At 35.8% G+C, this 22,285-nt stretch overlaps 1 long non-coding RNA gene across 9 annotated transcripts in view; it reads left to right on the top strand.

The window, feature by feature from the left end:
• LOC120622666 (uncharacterized) overlaps nucleotides 1–22,285 on the top strand; it is a 201,254-nt gene that overhangs the window by 69,936 nt on the left and 109,033 nt on the right. For 7 of the 9 annotated variants that reach the window (XR_005658511.1, XR_005658513.1, XR_005658506.1 and 4 more), the window contains exon 5: nucleotides 7,009–7,148. The exons of the other annotated variants lie outside the window; for them this stretch is intronic. This is a non-coding gene — a long non-coding RNA (uncharacterized LOC120622666). The remainder of the gene's footprint in view (nucleotides 1–7,008; nucleotides 7,149–22,285) is intronic. 9 annotated transcript variants of the gene reach the window in all.

Raw genomic sequence — 22,285 nt, 5'->3', positions numbered from 1 at the left:
TGTATGCCTTATCTCCATTCCCCTTTGAGAATTTGGAACTTTAAATCCTCCCCTTTTCTATCATTGTTGTCTCAATTTGTCCCTATCTATGCTGAATGTTCATTACTATCTTGCTATAGCAAATCTCTTATTGTTTCAGGTTATAATGCCCTGCTCTTAGTAAGTGTTACACTACTCTGCTTCTATCTACCTGCTAGTCACCTTACTCATAGTTATGTATTTTTTTTTGTCATTTTGTTTTAAGTGAGCTGACCCCTTTCAGTATTTCCTGTAACGTAGGCCTCAGAGTGGAGAAGTTCTTCAATTGTTGTATGTCTAGAAAGGTCTTTATTTCTCTTTTATATCTAAAGGAGAACTTTGCTGGATACATTATTGACTGGTGGTTCCCTTCATTTAATAGATTTAATATTTGATTTCACACCTTTCTGGCTCGTAAAGTTTGTGCTGAGAAGTCCAATGATAATCTAATGGGTTTTCCTTAATAGGTTACTGTCTTCTTTTCCCAAGCTGCCCTGAGAATTCTGTCTTTGTCATTGATTTTTGATAATTTTAATACAATGTGTTTTGGAGAAGACCTTTTGAGTTGAGATAATTGGAAGTTCTGTTTACTTCTTGAATTCCAAGCTCCAGCTCATTCCTTAGATTTGGGAAATTCTCATGAATTATTTGTCTGAAAATGCTTTCTAATCCCTGCTCCTTTTCCTCCCCTTCAAGAATGCCCATTATTCTTATGTTTCCTCTCCTAATGGTATCAGTTAGTTCTTGTCTTTTTCTTTCATTATTTTTCATTTTTTGGTTTCTCTCTTCTTCCTTCTCATTTATTTCTAGATTTCTGATTTATTTCTAGGTATTCGCTATCACTGATCCTTTCCTCCATTTGGTCGACTACATTTCCCAAGCTTGCTATTTCAGTTTTCATTTCCTTCAGTGTGTTCTTCATCTCCAGAAGTTCTATTTGGTTCTTTTTTAGCATTTCAATCTCCTTGCTAAAGAACTCATTCTGCTTGTCTAGTTGTTTTTTTCAATTCCTGAAATTGTTGATATGAATTGTTTTAGATCTAATTGAGTTTTTTCAGAGCTCAACTTTTTTCTCTGTCATTTAAGTAGCATATTTCTATGTCTTTACTTGTATTTCCTGGAGATTTTCCCCTCTTTTTGAGCTGCCTTGTCACCTTCATTGTTCATGGTATTTAATGGACTATTTCTCTGCCGAGGCATTAATGGAAGTGTATTCTGCTTTTTTTTTTTTCTCAGAAAGAATATTTATTATATAAAGGTCTCTCTTTAGCCTGTTGCAAAGAAGGTGATTTTCTTTTGGTTTCCAGTAGGCAGCATCTAAGCCTCTTGGATCCCAAGAGGAAACCAGGGTTGTTTTATGTAAATTCTTAATAATGCCTTTTTTTTTCTTATAGATATTTAGTCACACTCTCTACCCTCAGTGTCAGTTCCTGTCAGTGTTAGCAACAATTTTAGTAGCATTTGCTCAGATTCCCCTGGGGCTCCATGGTGTTCGGTCTTGAAGGATATGGGAGAAGGGGCCTTCTGGGTTGGAGAATGAGGGCTGCTTCTCAGCCTTACATTTTGCAACTGCGGCCGGTAATAATCAACTGTTATTTCTCTGTCATCCCCACTTCACTGCCTTCCCTACTTCTCTGCTTTCTGCCCCGATGCCTGGGCACTGCTGCTAACCACGTGGAGCTCAGAGTTCTTCCAGGCAGGGTTGTTCAGGGAACCTGCCACACTTTCTACCCTCCCTCTCCTCCTGCAGGGGCTCCTGCTGTGAGAGGCAGCATTTATTTCTCCCAGTCTACTGCCCAACTCCCAGGATTCTGACCTTCAGTAGCTCTTATGCACAGATACCATGCTCAGATGTGCAGTTTGGGTGTTTTTTGTTGAGTTTTAAATGTTCAGCTTATTGTTTCAAGGGGAGAAATCTGGGGATGTCTCTCACTCTGTCATGTTTCTGACGTCACTCCTAGAAGGACCACGGAAAACAAAGGGAATGGCCTCCTCCAGCCTTTTAGGTCTAAATGAAGTCTTTGGTTTACCTTTTAGGATCTACCTATCCCTCTTCAAGTACCCAATGAGGCCATAGCCTCCTCCTCTAAAATTAATTCTTATATTTTAGAGATACATTTTGAATTATTTATAAATAAAATATTTGAGATTTGCTTCAAACAAATTCAGTGATGGAGAGAGAGGGGAGAAGTATTTGAAGGTACAGATGAATCAAGATGGCCATGTGTTATGCAACTAAATACATATACACATTACTTTATTCATCAATTCACAGATGATAGTAATGAAACTCTAATAACTGTAGAAGAAAATGGTTCTGAAAGTATAAAGTAATCTATTTTTTAATTAATTTCTATTTACAGATGTTATAATTTTCTATTTTCTCCCCTTGTAATGGTTGATCAAACAAACAAAAACTCAGATTAAAAATTAGTATTTCTTGAAACCAAAGTGAAGAGAGGAGAGAGACAGGGAGAGGGAAGACGAGAGAGAGAGAGCAAAGAAGGAGAAAATTGTTTGTAGTGAGGGAGAAGAAGAAAAGGGAAGGAGGAAGGGAAGGAAGATAGGAAGGAAGGATCAAGGGAGGGAGAAAAGGAGGAAGAAAAAGGGAGAAAAAAACATATGATCAAGTAAGGATAGAAAATACCAAATGTATTTTTTACATAATTTTTTTAAATGTAATTTGTAGTTGACATTCAATGTTATATTAGTTGCAGGTGTACAGCGTAGTGGTTAGACATTTATATAACTTACAAACTGATCCCCCCAGTCAATCTAGTACCCACCTGACACCATACATAGTTAATACAATGCTATTCACTATTTTCCCTATTCTGTACTTTATATCCCCATGACTATTTTGTAACTGCCAATTTGTACTTGCTAATCCCTTCCCCTTTTTTCACCCAGCCCTCCAAACCCCCTTCCCATCTGGCAACCATCAGTTTGTTCTCTGTATTTGAGTCTGTTTCCATTTTGTTTGATTCGAATGTACATTTTTAATGAGAATTGCTGTGAGCATATAACATGCCTAGAAAATTTCTACAGTCAAGAAACTTGTTTAACATTAAAATGGCCATACCAACCAAAGTGATCTATAGATTCAGTGCAATCCTTATCAAAATAACAATGACATTTTTTAAGAGAACTAGAGCAAATAATCCAAAAATTTATATGGAATCATAAAAGATCCCAAACTGCCACAGCAACCCTGAGAAAGAATAACAAAGTTGATAGTATCACACTACTTACAAACTATATTATAAGGTTATAGTAATCAAAACAGCATGGTACTGGCATAAAAACAGATACATAGAGCAATGGAATAGAATAGGGAGCCCCCAAATAAACTCACACCTATATGGTCATTTAACCTATGACAAAGTAGGTAAACATATACAGTGGGGTAAAGATGGTCTCTTCAAAAAATGGTGTTGGGAAAATTGGATGGATACATGCAGAAAAACAAAACTGGACCACTTTCTTAATACCATACACAAGAACAAACCAAAAATGGTTAAAGACTTAAATGTAAGACCTGAAACCATAAAACTTCTAGAAGAAAACATAGGCAGTAAGCTCTGATATTACTACTAGTAATTTCTTTTTGGATATATCTCCTCAGGCAAGAGAAACAAAAGAAAAAATAAATAAATGGGACTACATCAAACTAAAAAGTTTTTGCACAGTGAAGGAAATCATCAACAAAATTAAAAGAAAAACTACTAATGGGAGAAGATATTTGCCTATAATACATCTGATAAAGAGTTAATATCCAAAATTTATAAAGAATTCATACAACTCAATACAGAAAAAAAATCCTATTAAAAAATGGGCAGAAGACCTGAATAGATATTTCCCCAAAGAGAAAATACAGATGGCCAATGGACATATGAAAAGATGCTCAACATTACTAATCATCTGAGAAATGCAAATTTAAAAACCATAATGAGATAGACCCATCAGAATGGTTATCATTAATAAATCAAAAAACAGATGTTGATGAGGATGTGGAAAAAGGGACCTCTCATACACTGTTGGTGGAATTGCAAAATGGTACAGCCACTATGGAAAACAGTTTGGAGGTTCCTCAAAAATTTTAAAATAGAGCTGTCTTTTGACTGAGCAATTACACTTCTGAGTCTTTATCCAAAGAAAATCAGAACACTAATTTGTAAAGATCTATGCACCCCTAGGTTCATGGCAGCACTATTCACAATAGTCAAGGTATGGAAGCAACCCAAGTGCCCATCAATAGACAATTGGATAAAGAAGTTATGGTACATATATAAAACAGAATATTACTCAGTCATAAAAAATGAAATCCTACCATTTTCAACAACATGGATATACCTAGAGGGTATTATGCTGAGTGAAATAAATCAGACAGAGAAAGATAAATACCATATGATTTCATTTATATGCAGAATCTAAGAAACAAAAGGAATAAATTAAATGAAAACAGACTCACAAATACAGAGGACAATCTGGTGATTGTCAGAGGGGAGGGGGTGTTGGAGGACTGGGTGAAAAAGATGAAGGGGTGAAGAAGTACAAATTAGTACTTACAAAATAGTCATGGGGACATAGAGTACAGCACAGAGACTATAGTTATTAGTTTTGTAATGGCTATGTGTAAAGTAAGATGGGTGCTAGATTAATTGGGAGGATCACTTCATAAACTATATAAATGTCTAACCAATGAACTATATATCTGAAACTAATATAAAATTTTTAAAAAGAAATTTGTTTGATATTGCTTACCTTGATATTTCTCAAATCTATGTGACCAAGGAGCCCTTTATCATATTAACACCTATTAAGATCTCCCCAAACCAGTGTTCTGTAACAGGCAGCAAAATGCAAGCTTAAGCTTCCTTGAATGTTATCCAAACAGGAAGACTTCGGGTTAGAATATGTCCATGGTATCTTCTAGGTGTAAAATTTGTAAATTTTAAGGCCCAGATCTCTAGGTATGAAAGTGACCGCCAACATAACTACCTTGGTGTGTTGTCTTCAGCTAAACGATTCCATCAGTCAATAATATACCGCTCTTAGTCAATGTTTTTGATAGCTTGCTGTCTTCTAAACTGCCTCTCTCTCATTCCTCACCTTTCAGCTCAAATATATCATCTGAATAAGATTAGTAAAATCTTTCTAATATTTTTCCAAAAGACAATGTCTTTTTTACTTTTTAGTGAAAACAACAGAATTTATGGCACCAACTTAAAAAATAAGCTCTGCCAGTAGGATATTTGTAGCTTTCAAGAGAAAAGTTTAAGAAAATAGTTTTTTATTGACACCCCCAATTAAAAAGCAAACTTCAACAAGAGCAGATCCCTTTAGGAGTTAATGATTTTTGCTAGGGTGGCCAACCATTCTGGTTTGCCAGGGATGGAGCTATTTCTCAGAATGCAGGACTTTCAGTGCAAGAACAAATTCAGACAAATCAGGACAGTTGTTGCCAATGACTGTTTGTAAGGAATGGAGAAAGTATGCATTTTCCCCTGTGGGTCATAATACAATTGCCTTTATTTTCTGGACTTTTTCTACTCCTACCATCATAGTGGCTAACTGGCTTAATGTCATTCATTCCATTGTTACTGTTCGTACTGTGGAAGTTGGAAGGCTGCATATTTTCCAATTTTACTTCTGTCTTCTTTGAGTATTAATCTTTCATCCCATGGCAACAAGAGGAATAAAGAGTTGGAGAAAGCATCCTTGGCTGATGTTCATTTATATGACAACTGTGCTATATGTAGGTGGGGATAAAGGAGCACAAAGAGGTATAAGTTGGAAAACATAATGTTGACTAGGAGGCACTGAACATAATTTGCTTATCATTGCACAATAAGCTAGCTGGTGCTCAATTTCATTGCTGCTTTGTGATTGATTAATTGATTGAAATAAGCATGAAACCAAAGGCTTATTTTGTATGCATTAAAAAAAAATTATTTATCCAATTCTCACTCTTAATTTATTTGTTTTTTTACTTGGTTCTAAGGCCACCAAGTACCAATCACATTGGAAAGTTAATGCTTTTCGAGTAGTTTATTGTCACCATCCTAGCTAAGTTTATTGGAATGTAAAATTTGTAAGAGGTGATAAATTATTGGTTAGCATTTCTATTGTTAGGTTGCTAAGTCAGAAGTTGCAAATAGTACTGAGAATAACAATACTGACTCCTTCACTGCTTTCCAGATAGCAGTATTTCTTCTTTTTAATACTGCACATTTATTATCTCACAGTTTTTGTGGGTCAGGAATCCAGGCACACCTTAGGTGAGCTATCTGGATCAGAATCTCTCTTGGACTGCAGTCCAGATGTGGACTCTGGCTGTAGTGCCACTGGGAAAGGATTACCTCCCAAGCTTACTTCCAGGGTTGTTGGCAGGAGTCAGTTTCATGAAGGTTTTTGGAGTAAGGGCCTCAGTTCTTTGCAGGCTTTTGCATGGATGCCACCCTGAATTCCTTGCAACACGAGCCTTCCCAAAATGGCAGCTCGTTTCATCAAAATCCGCAAGTGTCTACTAGGAAGAGGGAAGCCACAGTCTAGTAGTATAATTATAGAAGTGTCATCTCATCACTTTTGCCATATTTTATTTGTTAGAGACAAATCACTAGGTTCAGTTCACATTCAAGGGGAAGAGATTTCATATGGATGTGAATACCAGGAGGCAGGGATCATGCGGAACCATCTTAGATATCTACCTTCCATTTAGCAGTTTTGTAAAGAACACAGCAAAGTAGTTGACTGATGTGCCTCTGAAGCCTTGTTCAGGTTCCTAACATTGACACCTACTAGCTAATAGCCTTGAAAAAAGTTACCGAACCTCTCTAAACTTTAATTTCCTCATCTATTAATTCAAAATAGTAATAGTACTTAGCTCTCAGGGTAGCTGTGAAAGTTAAATTTAAATGAAATTAATATGCGCACATTTATCATGGTGCCTGGCATGTGACAGGTACTCATAAATGTTACTTGTTTTAGCCACAGTTCTCCAGCAGTACCCTGAGAGACAAGCAGATGGGTTAGGGAGCACGGAAAGAGAGCAAGACAAGCAAGAGTGAAATCTCATCAAAAATCCTGCAGAGGTAACTTCAGCCTGATCCTACCAGAGAACTCTCAATGTGAGTTAACCCTCCAAATTATATCATACTGAGGTCAGGTAGCTATGCTTTCATATTCCCATGCTCTATATCTACTGTTTAACAATCATCTACCTCAGGGTAGAGTGGAGGGATGGAAACTTTCAGCACTAGCCCTCTGACTTTGTGATCAAAGCAGCTCCTATAGTCTGAGGGCAGCTCCCTGAAGAAGAGCCACCACAGGTGCCTGCCTGGTAATTCAAAGAAGACTGACATTGGTGCAGGAAGGACACATAATAGTAAAATGGCAAAAGGGAATCTGGGTGGAGTGCTGATATTATCCAACATACAGTAGTCCCCCATATCCTGTTTCTCTTTCCATGGCTTCAGTTATCCATGGTCAACCACAGTCTGAAAATATTAAATGGAAAATTCCAGAAATAGACAATTCATGTTTTAAATTACACGCCATTCTGAGTAGTGTGATGAAATATGTCTTCCTGCCGTCTTGGTTATCAGACTGAGAGTGTCATAGTGTCACAGTGCTTGTGTTCCAGTAATTCTTATTTTACTTAATAATGGTTCCAAAGTACAATACTAGTGATGCTGGCAATTTGGATATACCAAAGAGAAGCCATAAAGTGCTTCCTTTAAGTAACAAGATGAAAGTGCTTGATTTAAGGAAAGAAGAAATATTGTATGCTGAGGTTTCAAAGAGCTATGGTAAGAATAAATCTTTTATCCATGAAATTGCCTAATTTATAAAGTCAATTTTATCATAGATATGTATGTATAGGGAAAAACATAGTATACATAGGGTTCGGTACTATCTGTAGTTTCAGGAATCCACTGGGGGTCTTGGAATATATCTCCCACTTATAAGTGGGAATTACTGTATTACCCAAATAAAAACAGAGGTTCCAGTCGGAGTAGCGAGATTAAACAAGTTCACAGAATACTGTAATTAATTGCAAAATGTAATAATTGCTGTAATTGAAGTTTCATATTGGATCTTGGCAAAGTTTACAACCAGGTCTTTACAAGACAGAAGAGAAGTCATCCAAAATGTTACTGAATATTGGTCAGAATTTTAACAAGTAAAGATGAGGAGAGTGGTATGAACAAAGGCTTGGAGTAGGGAATCTTGGGACAGGTTTAGGGAACAAGTAATTCAGTTTTCTTGTAGAGTATAGTAGGAGTAGAAGGGAAAAAGTCAAGCAAATGGATTGGGGATAGATCACAAAGAACTTAAATGTAGGGATGATAAGTTTATACTTCACTAAGAAGGAACTGAGGAGCTACTGAGGGTTTTTGAGCAAGTAAGAGATTATTGCTCTACTTTAGAAAATTATTGTGAGTTTGCTGGATATGATGGATTAGAGTAGGAAGGAAAGGGTAGAGAAGAGAAATTAGAAGCTTATTACATAAGACAATATGAGTGTTGTGAAGATTGGGAGTAGAGCAGTGGTAGTGAGAATAGGATATAATAGGCAGATGCAGATGTTGCAAAGACAGACAGTTTATGGATTTGGCAACTGACTAGATTTAGGGAGGAGCAAAGAACAAGTTTTGAGATTTTGGAAAAGGAGATAATTTATGCAAAAACATTATGAATTTACCTTTAGCCCTGTTGCGTTTGAAATACTGTTGGATTATCCAGGGATTTCTGTCCATCAGGAAGTTGTGAACATAAGGATAAAGCTTGAGGAAATCATTGGATTAAGAGATGTAGGTTTGGTAGAAAAAACCATGGACATTGATAAACTCATCAAAGTTCAAGGGAGAGAAAAATAATGACAAATGACAGAATCTTGGGAAAACTTCAGGAGCAAGAGAAGGAAGAAAAATCAGCATATGAGACAGAGAGAGAGCATCCAGAAGTAGAACAAAGATGCTTCTATGCCGTAAAAGTTAGGAGAAGAGAGAGGCTCAAGGAGAACAACATAAAAAAATGGAGAGAGATGGAGAATAGAGAGAAGAAGACAGCAATGGGATTGACAATTAGCAAGTCTTTAGTGACACTGGTTAGTGGTTTCAGTGGGGCAGCAGAAATGAAATCCACACTTCAAGAAGAAAAGCAATGAGCAAGTTATAATTTCTTTCAAGAAATTTGATTGCAGTGAATTTTACAGCTTGTGGGATATGATTATTTTTCATACAGAAGAGACTTAAACATCTAAACAAGGGGAAGGGACAGTAAAACTGAAATAATTAAAAATATAAATTGACGGAGCCGAATCTAAAATGTCACCAGAAGAGATTGAAGTCAAGAGAATATATGTATTTTTCCTGTCCTTGCAGGTGCTAGTCAGGTAAATAAACTCATTACAGCATCCTGTGTTTGATGTAGTTATCACACACACTCCCCGCCACCACCTGGGCTCCAATTCCCTTTAAGCTTAGAATTTTTCAAATTGTAACTCAAATAGTGTCTCTAGCAAAGTGCCTAATTTCAGATGATGCTTGCCATTTGAGAATAATTTGCAAAAAAAAAAATTATTATATCAGGATGAGGAATAGCGGATGCTTGCCTAGCAGTGAAAGCTCACAAATCCACCCACCATACTCATCATTATGGAGGAGAGCAATCACTCCAAAACAGAATGTAATTTTTACATCAAATTTTTGCTTTCTCTGTTAACTAATGGTTATACCAGCACACATATAAAGTATCCTTCAACCGAACTTCATATACCCAGTCACTCTTGGTACCTATTAAGGTAAGCATTTGGAGACAAGTTAGTCAAAGACTCAGAATAGAACCACAAATGAAAGAATTTTAAAACTAATCACTATACTTATTTTATTTTATATATATATATATATATATATATATATATATATATATATATATATATATATATATAAAACCAATATATATGATTAAAAATATATATTAAATATATAATAAAAATATAATAAAATATTATATATATAATTAAAAATATAAATTGATGGAGCCAAATCTAAAATGTCACCAGAAGAGATTGAAGTCAGGATAATATATGTATTTTTCCTGTCCTTGCAGGTGCTAGTCATGTAAATAAACTCATTGCAGAATCCTGTGTTTGATGCAGTTATCACACACACTCCCCGCCACCACCTGGGCTCCAATTCCTATATATATATCTGTCATTGTTTGGATTTCTTTTCTCAAACACCGAGAAGGGATTTGGTGTTCTAAAGTAGGCCTGAGAATGAAGAAAGTAAAGCTACCTTTCTGATATTATTAGTATTTTTCCAGAGTAGCATCCTGGATTACGAACATGAAATTAAGCTTCTTAGACACACAGCAAGACCCTACCTTGCGCAGACACTGACAATGGCAGCTGTGTTCTTCTGTTAAAGGCTTGCTGTGGGTGATGGTGGTAGTGAGCTCTGAAAGCTGCACAGTGCCATGCTGCACTAGGGAGCCACTTTCATACTGCTAGATTTCTATATGCCATTGCTAACAAACTGAAAATTAATTTAGTCATGTGGTATATGCATGAGGTGGTTTCTTTTCAACAGTCTGTAGCACCCCCCCACACACACACACACACACACACACACACACACCCCCACCCACCCACCCACCCACCCTAAAAGACCAAACAGTGGAACAGAAAAAAATCAGATATAAATCTAGAAAAAAAAATGCTGAAATAAAAGGAGACTTGGGTATACAGATGGGAATGTCATACTGTATCCCAGGAAAATTCGATACTGAATGAGTATGCCAGTTATTAATCTCTCAGCTACAAACAACTTTCTGTGTTATCATTGGTGATGCTGGAGGACTGAGACTCTGCAAATTATAGCACATTTTTCATTTGCAAGCTGTTGGTTCCATGTTAGGCTCCCTTCCTTTAAGCCTCTAGAGTCTGATAATCTCTTTGTTTATTCAGCCTTAGAAGTGTTACCTGTTTCCTGCAGTCGTTATAATTGAGTTCCCCTAATGTTCTCCTTTTGTTCTTTCAGCCCTCACACCTGTGCAAAGTTTCTTATATTAAATCCCCTCTGTTGAAATACTTAGTATGATATCTGTTTTTATAACTGGGCCCTAACTGATAGAATGAACAAGAGCAAAACATATTCTAGTAAATTTTCTAGACTTCAGAAATAAAGTAGGTGGCATTAAAACATAAAGATAAAGCCATCTACATGGGAACAAATCAAGTTGACTTCTGACTTCTGCACAGTAACATTCGACCCTAGAAATAGTAAGTATTGCAATACTTGTAAATGTCTGAGGGGAAAAGAATCCTAATAATATTGTTCTAAAATGTTGTTCAAATATAGAGCCAACAGATAAATAGATTTAGTTATAAAATAATTCAGAAAATACATTCCTTTGGAATCTTATTGATGAAACTAAAATAAGAAATTTTCTCCAACAAAAGAGGAATGGAGGTTCTATGGCCAACCAACTGGCAATAGGCATTAACTTCATTTGAATGTATGCCTAACACTAAGGTAAGATGGTAGACTTACAAATGTAAAATACAGCAATGAAGGAATAAAATTACTAACGAAACTCAGGTAGAGGAGATACATCTAACATTATTGGTTATAGAAATGCAATTGACTTTTATACATTGTATTTATTTTAATTCAGGAAAACTGCTAAACTCTTCTTAACTGTAAGAAATTATAAATTCTGTCAGATTACCTACACTTATAATCACATTATCTGCCATAATGACAGCTTTTCCTTCCTTTTCAATTCTTATACATTAATTTTTTTTCTTATGATGTCCAGTACAATGTTGAATAGAAATGGTGACAGAAGGCTTCCTTGTCTTTTTTTCCCTGATCTTAAAGGTAATTTTTTCATTTCGTCACTATTAAGTACAATAATTGCTATCAAAATTCAAAGATGTGCTTAATCAGGTTTAGAGAAGGCCTCTTTTTTGGTTAGCTGAATGTTGTGATCATGAATATATACTGACTTTGTTATCTGACCTGTTTTCTCTACCCATATGGTTTTTCACGTTTAAATTGTCAATGTAGTGAATTACATTCAATTTTATTACATTAATCTTGCATTGCTGGAGTAAATTAAATATGGCCATCTTTTTAAACACTGCTAAATTCAGTTCATGTAGTATTTGAGATTTTTACATCTGTGTTCATCAAGGGGAACAGCCTGTAATTTTCCTTTTTTGTGCTATTCTTGATTGGTTTTTGAATCATAGTTGTGCTAGCTTCATCAAATGAGTCGAGGTGCATCTCCTTTTTCTGTACTTACCTTATAGTCTAACATATAATACATTTTTATAATTGTTCTTTGTGTACTTTAAAAATGTGCTTTCTCCAGCTTGTGCATGCAGTATTCTATGTATGTCCATTGGAGCAAGCTTATTGCTTGTCATGTTCAGATCTTCCATATCTACTGATTTTTCTGCTTAATTTATCAATTCTTGAGAGAAATGTGTTCAGATTTCCCCATCAAGGTAGTGGATTTGTTTATTTCACCTTTTTTCATATTCTTACATATAATAAGGACATACAGATTTAGAAGTTTTATATTATCTCGATGATATAAAATATGGAGGAAGATAAAAACATCTTTGACCTGAACAACTGAACAACTCAAGGACCCTAGCATTATCTCTGTTGGCCTGAACAACTCAAGGACCCTAGCATTATCTCTGCTGGCCACTCTGCATAGTTATATGCTTGTCCAGTATTTTAGTTTTACCTTAATATTAAAGATTAGACATTACTATCTGTATATTCACTTGTTTTATTGTTTTATATATGCTACTCAGTGGATTTTATCCGTTATCTTCCTTTCTTGCATTTCAGATCTTAACTCTGGGATTATTTTCTCTTGCTTGAATGACGATACCTTAAAATTTACTTTAATGAGGATCTGTTGATAAAAATCTTTTAGTTTTGTCTGATTTTTTTAAATTTATATTCATTCTTGAAATGTAGTTTGTGTGGGTACAACAAGTCGACAATTATTTAATCTCAGAATATTAAAGCTATTATTTCATTGCCTTCTGGCTTCAATTGTGGCTATTGATCTAATAGACATCCCTTTATAAGTGATTATTAATCTTTTATCTCTGGCCGACATTGATATTTTCTCTGTCTTTGTTAACCCACAGTTTCATTAGGATATATGGTGGTGTAAATTTATTTTTATTTATCCTGTGTGGGATTCATTATACATTGAAAAATTCCTTTTTTGAGAAAGGTTGATCAGTCATTGGGATACACAACTGTTACTTTCAGATGCATCCCCATCTGTACTTCTTAATGTGCTATGCTTAACTCAAGTAATTGAATGAATATGTGTTCAGAAGAATCACAAAATCTAGTTCTCATATAGCAATTTATCTTGTAATTTCTAAAATTACATCTTCTTTAAGAAATAGTTTATTAAACACTTCATGATGTATGATTTACACAACTCAGTATACCCTAGCTTCATCTTGCGTATTGCATAAAACAACAGCAAACAAACAAAAACATCAACTTCTGGTTAGTTTTCCAAATTAGAGTGAGTAGAAGCACAATCTATTGATTGTCTGGGATGAACACACTCTGGCATCATCAATTAACAACTCTAATTAGGAGAGCCATCAGTTAAAGTAAAGCAGGCCTTGGGCTGAGAATAAACATGACAGAAAACATGAATTATCTAATCACTAATGAACATTAGCGAGTTGAAGGACATAACTCTCAAAAAAAACTGAAAATTTAAAAAGACATATGCTTATTGTAAAACAAGTTAAACAAGACAGAAAAGTATTAAAAAAAAGAAACATAAAAATCACCAAAAATCCCTTGACCTAGAGATTAAAACTATTAATATTTTGGTAAACATCTTTATAGCTATATAAGTCCTTTTTAATCACATTTTGTCACTGCTTTGGGTATCTGTAATATACATTATCATTTTAGATGCTTCTCAATATTCTCCATAACCTCTTCACAGTCTTCATTTTATAGAAGATAAATGACTAGTGAGTTTCCATTTGTAGACATATGCCTGAGGGATTGAGTGTGCAGGAGTGGGGGAATCTCCAAAACACTGGAATGTAAAGAAATTATGAAAAATGTCAGGAAGCACATGAAAAATCTAAGAGTTGCCCATAATTTTAGGGAAATTCTCCAACTTTGATAAGGAAGAGTATATTTAAAGGCACAATGTTAGCAAGTTAGTTTTGCCCCGTTGTTTCCATGTTGCTGTTAAATCAGTGGTAACTTATTTTTTATTTTCTTCTGTGTGCATCTTCTTTATGATTGTCTTTATGGTGTTTCCTTTAATTGCCTGAGCAGGACTGCCACCTAGCTTCTGTTGCTTAGCTTTCAGAATATCAGAGCTTCCATCAAAATCTGATAAGGAATGGCCAACTTGAATTGAAGGTCCCTTCAAGTGTCTTTACCACTTATCACTTCAAGTGCCTTTATCCTAGGGCAAAGGAGCTCTTCATTTGGACTATTATATTTTAAGCTTTGTTATGTCATCACTGCAGGTATTGAAGATTTCAGAGGAAAAAGTAGAATGATTTATTTTTGTGTGAACAGAAGATAATAAGGATGAGCAGGACCTTTGGCCACCCATAGGGTGGAGAAAAAGGGAGTATGCCATGGTCCTTGGGTAAGGGTGGTAGACAGGGGCATCTTTCTTCCCCAAGGAGATATTAAGTTTCATGCATCATTCAAAATATCAAATGTCTTATAATAGAAATAACTACTTGATGACTGCCGGAATCAGTGGTTCTCTCCCTGGCTGCACATTAAAATTATCTGGGAAGCTTTGAGAAAATATAAATATGAATAAATAGACCCCACCTACAGAGACATTGATTTAATCATTCCAAGACATTTCTTAGGCATCACTATTTTTAAGCTTTTTAATGATTCTAATGAGCATACTGATTGAAATTAATAGAAGAGAGAAGTCTCATATCTATAGTTTTGATAGTGCAAGGTGTCAGTTTGAGCATCTTTGAGGAAGGAGAAATACCAAAAAAGGCCAGAAATTTTCCCATTTTAGTTATTTGTGCTTCAGTGCTGTTTCCTTTTAGCTAAGATAACCATATAATTTATCATCAAAATCAGGACACTTGTGAACGTGAAAGAGGGAGCTATTAACAATGAGGCCAAGACAATAGTTGTTAACTGTAACCATCCAGACAAACTGGGATTAGTTGTCACTCTACTTATAGCTATGGCCTGTCTCTCCTCTTGATCTCAGTAATAGCTCAAAGTTAAGCTATGCTATTGTTGATGTTTTAATAGTTGCAGAGTAGAAGACTTTTAAGTTGCTTTTAAAAAATGTGTCTTTATCATGTCAAATTTGGGCAGTTTGGGGAAAGTCATATTTTTGAGAGTTTAAAAAAAAACTATTTTCCCAAGATTCTTAGTTTACTTCTTCACCACCACTCTCTTGTAGGAGAAACGGTAAATGAAACCCACTTGCATTGCTTTTTTTTTTGTTTGTTTGTTTTTGCTACTGCAGATACTTTTTAGGACCTCCAGTCAAAGTTTAATGAAAGAGAAGTTAGAAACTACTTGCTCTAATTAAGTTTTTAGTTTGTGTCTGGATTTTGTATGCATATACTGGGACCATTTTCCATTAACAGGGATAATTAAATGCTAACTGAACTGAACACATTTGTGAATGCATAGTCTTAATTAATAGCCTTTATTGACTAACTTTGTTCTCTGGCCAAATGAAATGTCTGTGGAAGCTCTTTAAAGAAGTAGAAGTGTCATATAAGCAGAAGGCATCATTCTATTACTAAAAGTTTGTATTTCAAAACAGGGAATCCTCATTTTCCTGGGATGATTTGATGCAATGGGTTTTCAAAGTTTTTTTTTTTAATCTGAGAACCATTTTAGTGAATGAAATCTTACAAAATTCAAAAGATAAAGCAAGTTAAAGACCAGGTGCTTTCTTTGAAGTAGGAAGAGGTGATTGGAGTGGGGATGAGAAGGGAGCCATGCCTTGCCTGCTGAGTCCACTCCTCCACTCCTTGCAAGGTAAGGGTATAGTAAGAGAGTAGAGGATTACCTTTGGGCTCGGGAAATCTATATTGTATTCCTAGTTTCAGCCTCAAATTTCTGCTACAGCCCAAAATATTAGTTTACTTTCAGAAGTTTCCTTTTCAGTTGAGGGAGGATAATAGAAACTGCCATCTGCCTGCTACGCGGGGATGATATATGAAGCCAAAGGTGATAAATATGATATACTTTGATTTTTTCCAATGACAGTTTACACAAATCTAAAGTATTTTAGGTTTATATAATAAAATTATTACTAAGTATTACAAAAGCAATAGGTCCAGAGAGAGAAAAGGAGGCAGAAGTTTAGTTGTTGAATTGAAAGAATATTTTAGCAAGAATCCCACTCTCTTTATATCTTCTGTTTTTTATAAAACCAAAGTGGCAGATCTAGAGTTTGTTTTGTTTGTTTCAGATTTCCTTCTCTTACAACCATTTGTCCATCAACTGGCGAATGGATAAAGAAATGGTGGTATATCCACACAATGAGATATTATTCATTAACAAAAAATGGACTTTTGATACACTCAAAAACATGGCTGAATCTCAACAACATTATGCTGAAGAAGCCTGACACAGAAGGCCACATACTCTATGATTTCATTTATGTGACATTTTAGAAAAGATAAATCTAATACAAGGTGGAGAGGATGGGGCACACAAGGGAACATTCAGGGGTTTTGAAAATGTTTTGCATCTCAATTGTGCTGGTGGTTACACAAGTTTGTAAATTCGTCAAAGCTCATCAAATTATATACTTAAAATAGATGCCTTTTAGTGTATGTAAACAACATATCAATTTAGTTGAGTAATAAATGTTATTGTCTTAGGACAAACACTTTATTCTTGGCACTGATGCCAGTGGATCAAGATGAAATATTACACTGAATTAGTCTTGTACAAAATGTAGATCAGTTTGCCTGCTTTTATCTCTTGGACATGATTATGTATGATTCGAGAAGCTTAAACTCTAGGTGTGAATATTATTATTGTTATCTACTTCTATGTTTACTCCTAGTTTCACTCTATCTTCTGATTCATTTTATTTTTTCACCCTATTTTTGATGCTTCCTATTTTGTTATGTTGAGGTGCACCCATGCAAGTTATATGTAATCCTTTCTAGTACAAGGTAGCCTGTAAATTTTAAAATAAACTTGTTTAGGTTTCTTTTATTATAGACAAAAGAAATATGTATTATCATACCACTATACTTATACACATACTAGTATATACACTTACTAACCATTAATAGCTTTAGAGATCCAGTGAAGTTGGAGGACTTGAGAAGATATCTCTTAACTGTTATAGGACTAATAAATGAAATGTTTGCTCTTTTCTATGAATCCTCTCCTAAAATAGATAGAAATTTAATCAAATATAACTACAAGTGGTTACCCTGTAGTTGAGAAAGCTGGCAAGAAATAATTCTAGACAACTCATTGGAAAAGTCTGATGTAGATTTAGATATTGTTTATTATGTTAATGTTGGCAATAAAGATTAATAGCAATAGCCTTGCTGTGGTATTTAGGAACACTCAAAATCAGTGTTTCTTTCCTGGAATCAAAGCTATCTCCTGGCATCCACACAGTGTGTTGTTCAGAGCAGATTTGCTATTGGGAAATGTAGCCAAAGAAAAGTAAATAAATAAAATTTTAGATTAGGGAGTTGATGAAATCAATCTAGTAAGAAGCCTTATTAAGTACTTTCATATCTTTTATATGAAATCTATACAATTTATAAATAAATATGTCCCCGTAAACTAAAAATGAGGAAATCAGGGGAAAAAACACAACGGCATTTGAAGGTACAGATAGTGCCCATATGTGATTGTGATAGGATTGAGCAGTACATTTATGTTCATGAAATTTAAATTGTCTAAAAATATCAAGTTTAAAATTTGTTCAAAATCCAAAAAACAGAACTAAATAAAAGGTAAATAGTACAATATAGAAAGTAGAGCAACAACTATCATCTAGAATTTTTGTATCAATTAAAATTTGCTTTGTTGTACTTTGAGTACCCTTCCTTTAAACATAAGCACAAATGCACCATTGGCAAGTAAATTAATTTCTTTCTCTTCACTACAAATATTCATAATATTAGCACACAAGCACATTTCCTTAAGTTAAAGACAGAGATAAACTCAAATTACATTTCTAATGTTGGAGGTTTACAGCAAAACTATGGCATCAACATTATGCCTGCCCTTGATCCTTGCCACTCAAAGTATAGTCCTTGGATAGACGAGCAGCATCAGCATCACCTTGGAACTAGAAATGCAGACTTGCAGGCCCCACTCGACCTCTTAAATCAGAATCAGCATGTCAACAAGATATCTAGGGAATTTTCATGTAGTTTAGTTTGAGAAGCTCTGTCTTAAACCAACATAACCAGTATTATTCAAGAAATTGCTAAAGTGACAAACATCCTGGTTTGCTATAGATTGAGAGATTACCCTGGATTTAGTACTTTCAGTGCTAAACCCAAGCAAGTCCGAGGCAAATCAAGATGAATTAATCACCCTAAAATTGCCCTAAGTTCAACTTAAGAACCGAGGAGGAAAAAAATATGTATGTGGGAAAATTATACTCCAGATCAACTTCCATTAGTGTTAGCTCTTATCATAAATATTTCAACTCAGTTATTTTAAGCATTAAGAAAATAAATGAGGGGGTGGCTCCATAGTGTAGTGGTTAGGACATCTGCTTTTCATGCAGAAGAAGGTCCTGGGTTCATGCCCCAGGTGGAGCCACGGACCATACTCCAGGTGCACCATACTCCGGGTGTACCATATTCCATGTGCACCAGGCCCCAGGTGCACTCCACGAGCTAGCATGTGGGAGGGAATGCCCTGCCTTCAGAGATCCAGTTCTTAAGGGGAAATGGCAATATCCATAGGTCAGGGGTGGAAGGTCGGGGGAGGGAATTAAAGAGGAGGAGAAAAAGAAAATACATGAGGAACGGCTCTCTTTTCTCTGACACAATGAGATCTTTCAGCTCTTTAGGTCCCCCTATGAATCAAAACATGGAGTCCAGAGTCAAAGTCCTAAGAAGTCAAATTATTTAGTTTGTCAGTAAACTTGCCCCAGGATTAATACATTTGATAGTCTTGATAGCAAGACATTTTGTTCTATTCCTTTCCTGGTTTCTCATTCAGAATTGTTGAACTGCACCTCTGGTCTGTGTGTGATTATCTTATAGTTGCAAAACCTCTAAGGAAAGCCACCAGGGATAGAGCTATTTGCTCTCATTAGCTGGGAAAACAAGGCTCTGTTTATTCCTCATGCTACTATCAGGGGGACCCTGGTTTAATTCCAACACAGGTCTGGGTGTTGATTTCACACAAAGGGATTATCTTAGGCAGCTGTAGTTCTAAAGCAGCCTCATAGGAACCATCTAACTCCATGCAGTGTGACTAGAGAAAACTGGGTGTACAAAATAGCACCATAATTTTAACACATGTGATTAACAAATAGTTATAAAGTCAAATAAAGCAAATAAACTGCCAGTAATGCTCCCATTTATCATAGATACTGATATTGACTTAGAAATCATGCCTGATAAATGTTCCTTTTGTATAGTGATGACCCCCCAAGAGTGTAGGATGGGTAGTCATTCACTGAAGCAGATGCTGCCAGTGCTCTGCCATAACTCCTTCAATCTCTTTACCATTTTTGACAGCCAGTTCTTAAATCTCTTAGTTGGCTGATTACCCTCAGGTAACTGGAGCCTGATTTGCCTGGAGACATAGAAAGTTGGAAGTGCCTTGGAATCTGTATTCCCTGAGAACATCCCCTAACCAGTGAATGACAGTGAAGAGAATTAATATTCAAGTACCATTGCCCTCTGATGGGGACAATTCTTAGATATGTTCTGCACTGTCTTCATAACTCCCCTATGAGACTGACCCAAAGCAATATTCCTTGGAACTTTGCTTGCTATCACACCCTGGCTTGGTGCCCTTTTCTTCCTTGTCCTGTTTTTCCATTCGCCTACTGCTTTTTCATAGAAAAATAATTCACTTTCACAGAAATCCTTGTCTCAACGTCTGCCTTTGGGCAACCTAACCTAAGATACTCATGTTACATAATTTGAAGAGCATCCAATCTCTCCTGTCTCAAAGAGATAGGGTTTGTACAAAGGAATATTTAAATGGCCCTCAGACATATGCAAGGACGCTCTACTGGGATCATAATAAGAGAAATGCAAATTAAAACTACATTGAGATACTATTTCTCACCTGTCAAAAAATTTCAAAGATTGACAACATATTCCTTTGGTTAGGCTGTGGGGAAACAGGCACTTTCATTATGAAGTTGTTAGTACTGCAGTTCCTTTGAAGAATTTGTAACATCTTTAAAAAATTACATATACCGTTTAAACAAGCAATCCCACTTCTCGATATCTATCAAAAATACCAGATGACATATATGAAAAACTATTCATTTCACCTCTATTTGTAATAGCAAAAGATTGGAAATAACCCAAATGCCCCTCAATAGGAGACTGGTTGAATAAATGATGGTATATCTAAACAATTAAAAACTAGTTAGTGTTAAAAAGGAGAAAGGTCTCTACATACTGCTACAAAGTCATCACCTGGATATATTGTTAAAAGCAAAGAAAACAAAGTGAAGTAAAGTGTGTATAGCTTCTACCCTTAGTCTTGGAACACACACACACTTCTCTTTTCAAAAAGAATGGGAACAAAAAAAAATTCTTGAGGGGCAGATTGGATTAAACATGACGGAGTGAGAGATGTCCCAAATCTCTCCCCTTGAAACGAAAATAAGATGAACATCTAAAATTCAACAAAAAAACACCCAAACTGCACACCAGCACATCTGAGTATGAGATCTGTGCATAAGAGTTACCATAGGTCAGAACCCTGAGTGTCAGGCGGTGGTCTGAGAGAAACAAAGAAACTGCCTCTTGCAGCTGATGGAGCTCCCTGTAGGAGGAGAGGGAGGGGAGAAGGTGTGGTGACTTCCCTGAATAGCCCTGCCTAGAAGAGTTGTTAGTTCCACACAGCCAGTGGCAGGGCCCAGTCATCAGGGCAGAAGGCAAAGAAATGGGGACGGCAGAACAGCACGGATGGCAGAGAAACAACAGTTGATTTTTACCAGCCAGGGTTGCAAAACAGAGGCTGAATAGCAGCCCCCATCCCCCAACCTAGAGGGCCCCTCCCCCTATACCCTCCAAGACGGAACACCGTGGAGCCCCAGGGGAATCTGAGCAAATGGTACCGAAACTGTCACTAACACTGACAGGAAATGAGACTGAGGGTAGTGAGTGTGATTAAACATCTATAAGGAAAAAAGAGACATTATTAAGACTTTATATAGAGCAGAGATCCAAGAGGTTTAGACCCCACCTACTGGAAACCAAAAGAAAAACAAGCTAGGGACAATTATATAATAAATCTTTCTGGAAAAAGAAAAAGCAGAGCACACTTCCATTAATGCACAGGCGGCGAAATAGTCCATTAAATGCCATAAACAACCAAGGTGACAAGGCATCTCAGAAAGAAAGAAAAATCTCCAGAAAATAAGCTTACAGACACAGAAATATGCAATTTAAATGACAGAATTCAGGATGGTACTTCTAAAAAAAACTCAGTGAGATCCAAAACGAATCATACCAACAATTTCAAGAATTGAAAAAAAAAAAAAGCTAGACGAGCAGAATGAGTTCTTTAGCAAGGAGATTGAAACCCTCAAAAAGAACTGAATAGACCTTCTGCAGATAGAGAACACACTGCAAGAGTTGAAAAAATGAAATAACAATCTTGGGAAATAGAGTCGACCAAATGGAGGAAAGAATCAGTGATATCAAAGACGGAAATATAGAAATAAATCAGAAAGAAGAAGAGAAACTGAAGTATGAAAAATAATGAAAGAGAAATACAAGAACTAGCTGATACCATCAGGAGAGGAAACATAAGAACAATGGGCATTATTGAAGGTGAGGAAAAGGAGTTAGGAAGCATTTTCAGACAAATAGTTGATGAGAATTTCCCAAATCTAAGGAATGAGCTGGAGTTTGGAATTCAAGAAGTCAACAGAACACCCAATTATTTCAACCCAAAAAAGGCCTTCACCAAGACAAATTGTATTAAAATTATCAAAAATCAATGACAAAGATAGAATTCTAAGGGCAGACAGGGAAAAG

This window comes from Pteropus medius, unplaced genomic scaffold (genome assembly GCF_902729225.1).
Source record: "Pteropus medius unplaced genomic scaffold, Ma_sr-lr_union100, whole genome shotgun sequence".
Classification (NCBI taxonomy): Eukaryota; Metazoa; Chordata; class Mammalia; order Chiroptera; family Pteropodidae; genus Pteropus; species Pteropus medius.
Note: the sequence above shows the minus strand (reverse complement) of the source record. Positions and strands in the feature narration are given on the sequence as shown.